The 8,961-nt window shown below is 39.8% G+C and overlaps 1 protein-coding gene across 2 annotated transcripts in view; it reads left to right on the top strand.

The window, feature by feature from the left end:
- Positions 1-5,218: 5,218 nt before the first annotated feature.
- The window catches only part of FAM110B (family with sequence similarity 110, member B), a 105,409-nt gene continuing 101,666 nt past the window's right edge, over positions 5,219-8,961 (top strand). For both annotated transcript variants that reach the window (XM_005871652.2, XM_014544109.1), the window contains exon 1: positions 5,219-5,320. The gene's annotated coding sequence lies outside the window, so the exon portion shown is untranslated. The remainder of the gene's footprint in view (positions 5,321-8,961) is intronic.

Genomic DNA, 8,961 nt, shown 5'->3' with positions numbered 1-8,961 from the left:
GAGTAGAACTGAGATTCAAATTTGGGATTACATATTTGACTGCAAAACATGCAGCCATAACCACTAAGCTATAAATAATACCTTGTTTAACAAATTTTTTAAAAGATTAATCAATTTATTTTTTATGTGTTAGATCAACTAGCAGTATTTTATCCAATACCTGCTTTTTCGTGGACATCAATTTGAGATGGACATAAAATAATTCAGACTGTATTTGTGAAATATATAACTTAGTTGGGGAAGTAAGACTTACATAAAACAGGCAAACAGCCAAAATTGGTGTAAAAGATTAAATAATATTATATTTTATGGAGTAAGTTGTGTTGTTTTAATCATGCACGTTAATATCACCATTAAGATAGCAAAATTGCCTTACATGTAATGGAACCATTAATTTGATGTTTACTCATAGTGTAAATCATTCCTGGCCAGTCATTTATATTGACATTAACTTCCCTGAAGCCCTAAAGATAGCGCACAGCAGACATTAACTCTGAAAAGTTCAGTTCTCAGTGAAACCTTATCCTATCTTATCTTACAGACATGGGGGTGGGGAGGCCTGGTGCACAGACTCCACTTGCTTACTTGCTGGGGGCCGGCGTTGGAGGTTTCAGGGGTGCTCCTCAGAAAGGAGGGAGCCCTGAGCAGTGCTCTATGGTGCTGTTCATGCTGGTTCCTCTACATTCAGCCTGTCTGTCTATTCAGCAGGCCTCACTAGGCAGATGCCCCTGGCTCTACATTTCATTCTGAAGGCTTAGGCTTTCCTGTGACATGAGAAGTAAGAAGACACATGCTACACATGAAAGAGCCCTGAGGACATAATGCTGGGTGGAACGAGCCAGCCACAGAAGGACAAATACTGTATGATCCCCTTCAAATGATGCACTTAAAAGTAGTCAAATTCACAGAGACAGAAAGTAGAATGTTGGTTGCTAGGGGCTGAAGGGAGAAGGGAATAGGGAGGTATGTTTATGGGTCCAGAATTTCAGTTTTGCAAGGTGAAAGAGTTCTGGATGTGTCTGGTGATGATGGTTGGACAACAGTGTGAAAGTGCTTAATGCCACTGAACTGTGCACTTAAAAGTGGCTAAAATGGTCAATTTTATGTTATATGTAGTTTACCACAATAATAAAATGCAATAACATGATGTTTTCATAAAGCCTATGTTTACCTTTTTTTTTTTTAAAAAGTGCCCAGTAGATTGTATTACATTTCATTAACTTTATGCTTAGGTTTTGTAGGATAGCAGAAAATACCAGTGTTGATATTGGTACACTGGCTTATTAATGAGTTGAATAGCTTTTTAAAGAGAAAGATGAAGTAGAGATTCTTTGGCCTGAAATCATTGCCACCTGCTCTGGAAAGCACTTGAAGGGAACTCCAATTATACTTCTCACCTTGCAGGACAACCCCAGACCTCAGCATTGCTAAACAGATTCATCTCTTGAAAACCAAAAACAGTGTTGGGAAGCTGTGCCCCATGTGCTCGGTGAGCACAAGGACCGTATGTATCTTTAAACAGCTTAAGTGATCCTAAGAGTCCTGTAGTCCAACACTGAATGTATCATGGAGGGTAAATACCTGGGAGTGGAATTGCTGGTCACATGGTAGGTGTTTAATCTGATAAGGAACTGCCAAATTATTTGTCATAGTGCCTGTAACATTTTGACTTTTCCACCAGCGTTTTATAAGAATCCCAGTTGCTCCATATCCTTGTAAACGCTTGGTATGTTTGCCTTTTTAAATGTAGCCATTCTAGTGAGTATATCATAATGTCTCATCAAGGTATTATTTTGCATTTCCCTACTGACTAATTAAGTTGAAGCTCTCTTCTTGTGCTTACTTGCCATTTGTTCATTTTCTTTGTTGAAAGTGTGTTTAAAGCTTCTTTCCCCCCCCCCCCCCCGCAAATGGGGTTGTTTGGCACTGAATTTTAATACCATTACTCAGTTTATATGAAGAAATATAAAGAAGGTATTTTGTTGCTGACATATTCTCAAGAAAGGAATCCCTTTCAATGGATATTTTTGTTCTTTGGGGCAGGCATAGAAGGGTTCTTTCGTCATCTGTTGGCCTATTTTAATTTACCTTACCCTGCTTCCCAACATATACTCTTTACTAAGTCTGTCAACTCTTATTCTCTGGGAAAACCACATGTGAATTCACTCACTACCCTTCTAACACACATTTGAACATGTACATTGATCGCTTGCAAACCTTGATTCAGTTTCAGCGGTTGGTTCTCAACCTGTGGGTCGAGACCCCTTTGGCGGTCGAATGACCCTTTCACAGGGGTCACCTAAGACCATCCTGCATATCAGATATTTTCATTACGATTCATAACAGTAGCAACATTACAGTTATGAAGTAGCAACGAAAATAATTTTATGGTTGGGTCACAACATGAGGAACTGTATTTAAAGGGCCAGAAGGTTGAGAACCACTGAGTTAGATGAAAGCCTCCTTAATTATATTACATCATCAATCTACAGTAGGCAGGCAAGTGGTCACACATTTATTGGTTCCCTTGCAACTAGCACTGTACAGTGTAAATAATTATGGAATAGACAAATGACTATTGATAATAAGCTGCTAATCTAGGCAACTAAAGTGCTCTTGAATGATTCCAGAGTTGTAGAGGGTAAGAGTTCTGTCTTAACTGATGGATCTAATAGTATATTATCTTGAAATTCTTACTAAAAACTGCTTATCTAAGCTTTGACTGTAGAATATCTATATTTTACTTGATAGCTATCTATGAAATCTACTTGAAACTGTATTGTAACAAAATAATGATTATGATTTGACTGTGAATAAGAAAGGGAAATTCTATTTTGAGAATAGATGTGTCTAGGTTAGACCACCTAAGAGTACTTCAAATTTCATTTCAGATTTTTCATTCATTGTTTAATCTGGCTTCACCAGTGGAATGAAAGGCAGAGTATGTTCTTGGACATTAGTAGTGTTTTGATTAATATAAAGTTAAATTGACTTGCGTTCATGCTGTGTAGAATAATAGATGTATAGACAAATAGATTAAATTATAAGCTCTTAAGTTATTTATGGAAATAAAAAATGTGTTATGATCTAATGGAGCACTGGATGGGCACCTAGGAAATCTGAGATCTAAGGACCACTTTTGCTGTGTGACTTTGGAGAGGTCACTTGACTACTCTGATCTTTCATTTCCTCCACTGTGAATTAAGGTGATAGGAGCAGATGACTGTGCAATCCCTTAGCTTCACAGTTGTTTTTATTAGGATGGTTTTGATGTCATATGGCAACTTTGAAGTTCTTCACAGGTGGTATTTTTCCCCATCCCAGTCATACTTGTGTGAGTCTTCTCTCTCTGAATCATTAGAGTAGGAGTTCAGCTGTTATTTTCTCTCTTCAAAAATGTGAGAAGGAAAAGGCAAAAATAATGATAAATTTGAAAAGGAATTTTTGATACAATATTAGGACAAAACAAACAATATTGGTTGCAAAGTAGTAAAATATAAAATGTCTTTACTTTGTTATTATGGGTCACAATCAATTTAAATTGGGCCCAAAGATATTTCAGTTAAAATTTCTCTAACATTCTAATAAATGTATACAATTTTATTCTTTTTAAGTCCTGGGATCCCATAGATTTCAGCAAAGAAAATAAAATCTTAAATTGTAGGTAGTAAGCAATCAAAAAGAGCCATAAACTTGGAGTCTATATTCTTTTTTAATCCAGTACTAATTTACTTTTTGTTTCTTGTTGAACATTGCTAGGTAATAAGACAGAGAAAAATAGATTGTTTTGAAAGTTTTAATTTTAGAGGGGGAAGTATCCATTTTAGTTGTTATTTCAATAGACATTTCCAGGCTTTTATTTATTTATTTATTTATTTATTAAGCTAAAAAAAATCTAGGTCAAGGTTTGCAGGCTTACTAATAAACATCTGGCAAATCGTTCATTACACATCGCTCCAGAAAGAAGAGGAGGTTGGGAAGCTGGCGTCCACCTTAATGAAGTGTTCTTCGCCATCATCTGTTGAAGTCCCAAGTGCCTCCTTAAAATGTTTTACTATGGATTACTTCCATAATCATGCAAAATAGAGTAAATCTCAATTTAAAAAAAATCTATTATACTCAGAGCATTTTCGTTCCCTGTCTGTGAGCTACCACTTTTCTGTAGACAAAGATGTAGATGTTGGACTGATGGCATATTGGAAGCAGATGCTAGTGGAGAAGATGGTTCCGTTTTCCACCACGCTATTTTCATTTGAGTGGCCAGATGTACCGATAACAGTCACTTTCATGATTCATTGAAGTATATCCCAATACAAATGAAAAAGAAAAAAACAAAAACATTTAGGTGTCAGAAGGCCTTAGGGACATGACTTTCCCCCTTTGTAAAACGGAGTCATGTTATTTCTGGGTCCGAGTACGTGCCCAGTCCATGTTACTTGTTCCTAACAATGGATTACTCTCTACTCAAAAATGTGGTGCAGCGTGGGGACTGGAACTGTGTTTGGAGGACAAGATAAAATGCTGCTTTGTAAGATTTTACTCCCTTGCAAACATGAACAAAGTTTCTGAAATATAAGATATCTGTTTTCCTCCCCAGTTTGCAGTTGTTTGTGAGAAGGCTGGATCATTTCCTGCAGGATTTTGTGACAAGTTGTGTGTGGGATGTTGTGTCGGGCATGGTGGGAAGCCCCGTAGGAGGGGGTGGGGAATGGGCTCCTTTGGTTAGTTTTCCATTAAAGGCACAAACACAGCCTATCCTATAGTTGATTTTTGTTTTTTTTCTAGAATCAATTTAGAGTTTGCCAGAGCAGCTGTGTGTTAGAAAGAAGATTTGAACCCAATCTTTTCCCACAATCTTTTCCCAGGTATATGAGGAAATATACTCTTTGTTATTCAGTGACAATAAGTTTCCTTTTTTAAAAATCCTCACCAAAGGATATATTCTTACTGATTTTTTTCAGAGAGAAAGGAAGGGAGAGAGAGAGAAACATTGATCGATTACCTCCAATGAGCACCCTGACCGAGATTCAAACCCGTAACCTAGGTATATGCCCTGACTGGGAATTGAACTGCAACCTTTTGGGGCACAGGGACAATGCTCCAACCAACTGAGCCACCTGGCCGGGGCAGATCAGTTTCTTTTTAATGATACTTTAAACACTAATCACTTTTATTCTCCAGGGTAACTTGTGTTCCATATCCTTTTCTTTTAGGAATCCCCAATTGGACACCTAGAGCATCTATCCTGTTCGTTTCCAGTCTTGAATTGGAAGTTAGCAACACTCTCTGAGGCCAACCCTCTCTGAGAGGAAAATAAATGGTAATTACATGTTCAAAATATATTGTTAAATTAATATAACTCTGATAATCACAAACACAACCTTTTATTTGTTGAGCAGAATCTAGGTGTTCCCTCTCCCACTTCCCCCACCATTTCTTATTTCCCTTCTCTTCCCTCCCTCGTGCCCTTCTCCTGTCTCCCTTCTCCTCCCTCCTCTCTGTCAGCTTACCAATACTCTTCTCTCCTCCCCCTCCCTCTCCTCTCTTCCTTCCTTCCATGTATTCATCCGCAGCCATTTGTGGAGTCTGTCCCGAGCTGGTCACTGTTCCACTGTCCTCCTGGCCCCGAGACGCATGCACTTCTCCTGACCCTCTCTGAGGTTGCCTGGGTGTCTGCTGGCAGTGGCTTTTTCTTCGAATTCTGTGGATATTTGACCTCCCCAGTTTGGACCGTTAGAATTGAGATCACTCATGGGGATGAGTAAAGCAGGAGCAGTCTACTGTCTGCTGGCCTGTGAAATTGTCAATATTGTCATGTGGCGTGAGACCTGGTATTTTTTTCCCAATCACTGACATCATACATATGTTGCAAAACAATGAAATGGTACCGACCTGTACCATAGCATGTGACTATGGACATTAAAGCCATTCCCCTGGGGTAAAACTGATTAAATTGGACTGCACATATTAATTATTTTCCTCTCTATGCATATGCTAATATTGTCAATAAAGGCGTTCAGTCTGTAATAAGTGCCTTAACTCAATGGGCAAAAATATCTGGGGTAAAGGTGGTTTTGTAATTTCTGCTAGATATTGTACCTTACTTCTTTCTTGTTCTTCTTGGCCATTGCTAACTGAAATGGCAATTTCTGTGAGGGGACTACTGGCATTCTCACGTGCCTGGTTCATGTTGCTGGTGTTTTGTAGTCACTTTATAGTTGAGCTGCTGCTTCCCTGCTGTTGCGTGAACAGTGCATTCGTCTTTCCAGTATTCCGTAGAGAACTGGACCCTGGTGTTGCCCAGTCTGGCCAGCACCTTTACCCTGGTGCTTTGTGGGGGTGGGGAATGTCTCTCTCAGCGGAACCTCTTGTGTAGTACATGGCTCTTGAGACATCAGTTTCATGGTTTTGTGGTGTCTCTGTCTGTCCTTAAGTTGACAACTGTGCGTCTGTGGATAGCTTGCTCAGTTGTCTTTCTCCTAACGGGACAGCTTCTTACCATAGTTCTGGCCTCCCTATTGCCTTTTCCTTTAGCCTTTATTAACCTCTTCACACACCCTCAGAGTTGACCCCCTGCCCCCACTTGGTACTCCCGACTCTATCCAAAAACCATGTGCCATGATTCCAATGGCCCTTATTCCACCATGTACCCAGGTGTTTGTTTCTTCGCATTTTCAGGTGCTGAGGTGGGCACTGGCTTGTTTAGCTTAGAACTGAGAGCCTCGCCCTAACCGGTTTGGCTCAGTGGATAGAGCGTTGGCCTGTGGACTGAAGGGTCCCGGGTTCGATTCCGGTTGGGGGCATGTGCCTTGGTTGGGGGCACAACCCTTGGGGAGGGTGTGCAGGAGGCAGCTGATCGATGTTTCTCTCTCATCGATGTTTCTAGCTCTCTATCCCTCTCCCTTCTTCTCTGTAAAAAATCAATAAAATATATATTTACAAAAGAAAAAAAAAAGAACTGAGAACCTAGTGTGGTCAGGCACATAGTAGGTCAGCGTAACTAAGCAGCTGATGACCTTTGAATGGACGTGGGCATCTGTCCAGACCGAGGCTCTTTCTTCTGAGATGCCTTGTGCTCTGGTCAGTTAGAGACCCTGGCCTTTGGGTCATGTGCTCCTGGGGCCATTGAGCGGGGCCAGCTCTGAAGCAGGACGTCAGTTCCCATATTGTGAGGTTCTTCAGAGAAAGTTGGGGGGAGGGTCCTGCCAATGAGTTGTCTTGTGGATTGTGGGGTGCAGCTCCAGTCACACCAGACCTGGCCCCTTTCCTGTCTGTTCTATAGCTCTTCTCATGGGTAGGACCGAGGGCTGGAGAGACGGACTCCTTGGGGTTGGTGGGTAAGACTGTGGCTTTGGCATTAGGAGGACCTGGGGTCAGCGTCGGGACTCTGTCACATATGACATAAGGGGCCTTGGATAGCTGTTTACGCTGTATATCCCAGTCTCTTCACCTACCAAATTAGGATAATAATAGTACCCATAGCATAGGACCCCTGTGAGCATTAAATGAATGAGTTGCTACATAGACTGGCATTATGGAAATAGCTTTGGTTACTATCATTGTCTACAGATGGAGATAATAATATTGACTTCTCCTGGTTACTGTAAACAGTAAATGAGATGGCGTATATAAAATACACTGTGCCAGGCACACAGTGTACCCAACAAGTGGTAGCCCTCAGTGATAATGGTAAAATGACAATAGCATTATCAGCAAGTGTGTTCAGACTGTGACCCTGAATGTTGGCTAATGTCAAACAGGCATTGCCAAGAATGGCTGCAAGTTTAGCTTGTCCACCAGATAGTACTATTTATTGACAGCTTATGTTATTTAAAAATCTCATCATTGGTTTATTAAATCATTTCTACACTTTGGTCACAAAATTAGTTCATAAAAGTTTTTAAAAATATGTTTTTATTGACTTTTAGAGAGAGAGGAAGGGAGAGGGATAGGGAGATGGAAACATCAATGGGAGAGGCACATCATTGATCAGCTGCCTCCTGCACAGCCCCCACTGGGGATCCACAACCCAGGTACATGCCGTGACTGGGAATCGAACCAGGGACCTCTTCGCTCCTGGGCTGACACTCAACTGCTGAACCACACTGGCCGGGCTAATTCATAAAAGTGTTGGTATGATTGACTGTTGGAGTGAATAGAAGAGTATGTAGTCCTATATAGTTCTTTTATTCTTGTCAGTGTCCACTTTTTAAATAAAAGGGCAATTTTTTCTTGGCTTTTTATGAAATTTTAAAACTAACTTAAGGATAATTAGCACTAGAATCTATTAGCCTACATGATCACAATATATATGTGTAATTATTTTGGTCTCTCTCATTAGATAATGCCTTTCTTTCATCATTCTTAACTGAGAAGTATACCGAAGTACTATCACCCATGCTATATGGCTGTTCCAAAACTATAAAGCTGAAATTTAATAACACTTGGTTCTATTATATCTAAATTAAATAAGGCTTACACAAAAATTTTGACATTCCTTTCCCTCTACTTTGAACCAAAAGCACATTTGAATTTTTGGTGCTTTAGAAAATTTCTTATCATTCGTTTTACACATTTGTTGTTGTTGTTTTATACAGTTAACAAATGATATTACTTGCTTAAGAAAATTTTTTAAAGAAAAGAATATATAATTGAAGTGACTGGGTGTCACCTTAGAAAGAGAATGTCTTTGAGCCCTTCTGGCAATAGAGCCTGTCTTGTTATCTTTGCACCCGTGTCTGGCATTGGGAAGGCTCAGTGAAGATGGAAACTAAATTAAAAATGCAGCAAGAGAATTGGAGAACTGAACAGGCCTTTGTTAGAATGCTGAGAATATGATGACTTTTCAAATGTGCCTTTAGTATTACTGCAACACAGTTTAAACTATAAATAAAGACATTTGAGTGGGGGTGATCTTTTGTGTGTATTTGAATGCAGTTCTTGTTCTTTCTATCCTCAGTT

This window comes from Myotis brandtii, unplaced genomic scaffold, assembly GCF_000412655.1.
Source record: "Myotis brandtii unplaced genomic scaffold, ASM41265v1 scaffold351, whole genome shotgun sequence".
In the NCBI taxonomy this organism is placed as follows: domain Eukaryota; kingdom Metazoa; phylum Chordata; class Mammalia; order Chiroptera; family Vespertilionidae; genus Myotis; species Myotis brandtii.
The sequence above is the reverse complement of the archived record's forward strand: the minus strand, read 5'-3'. Positions and strand labels throughout refer to the sequence as shown.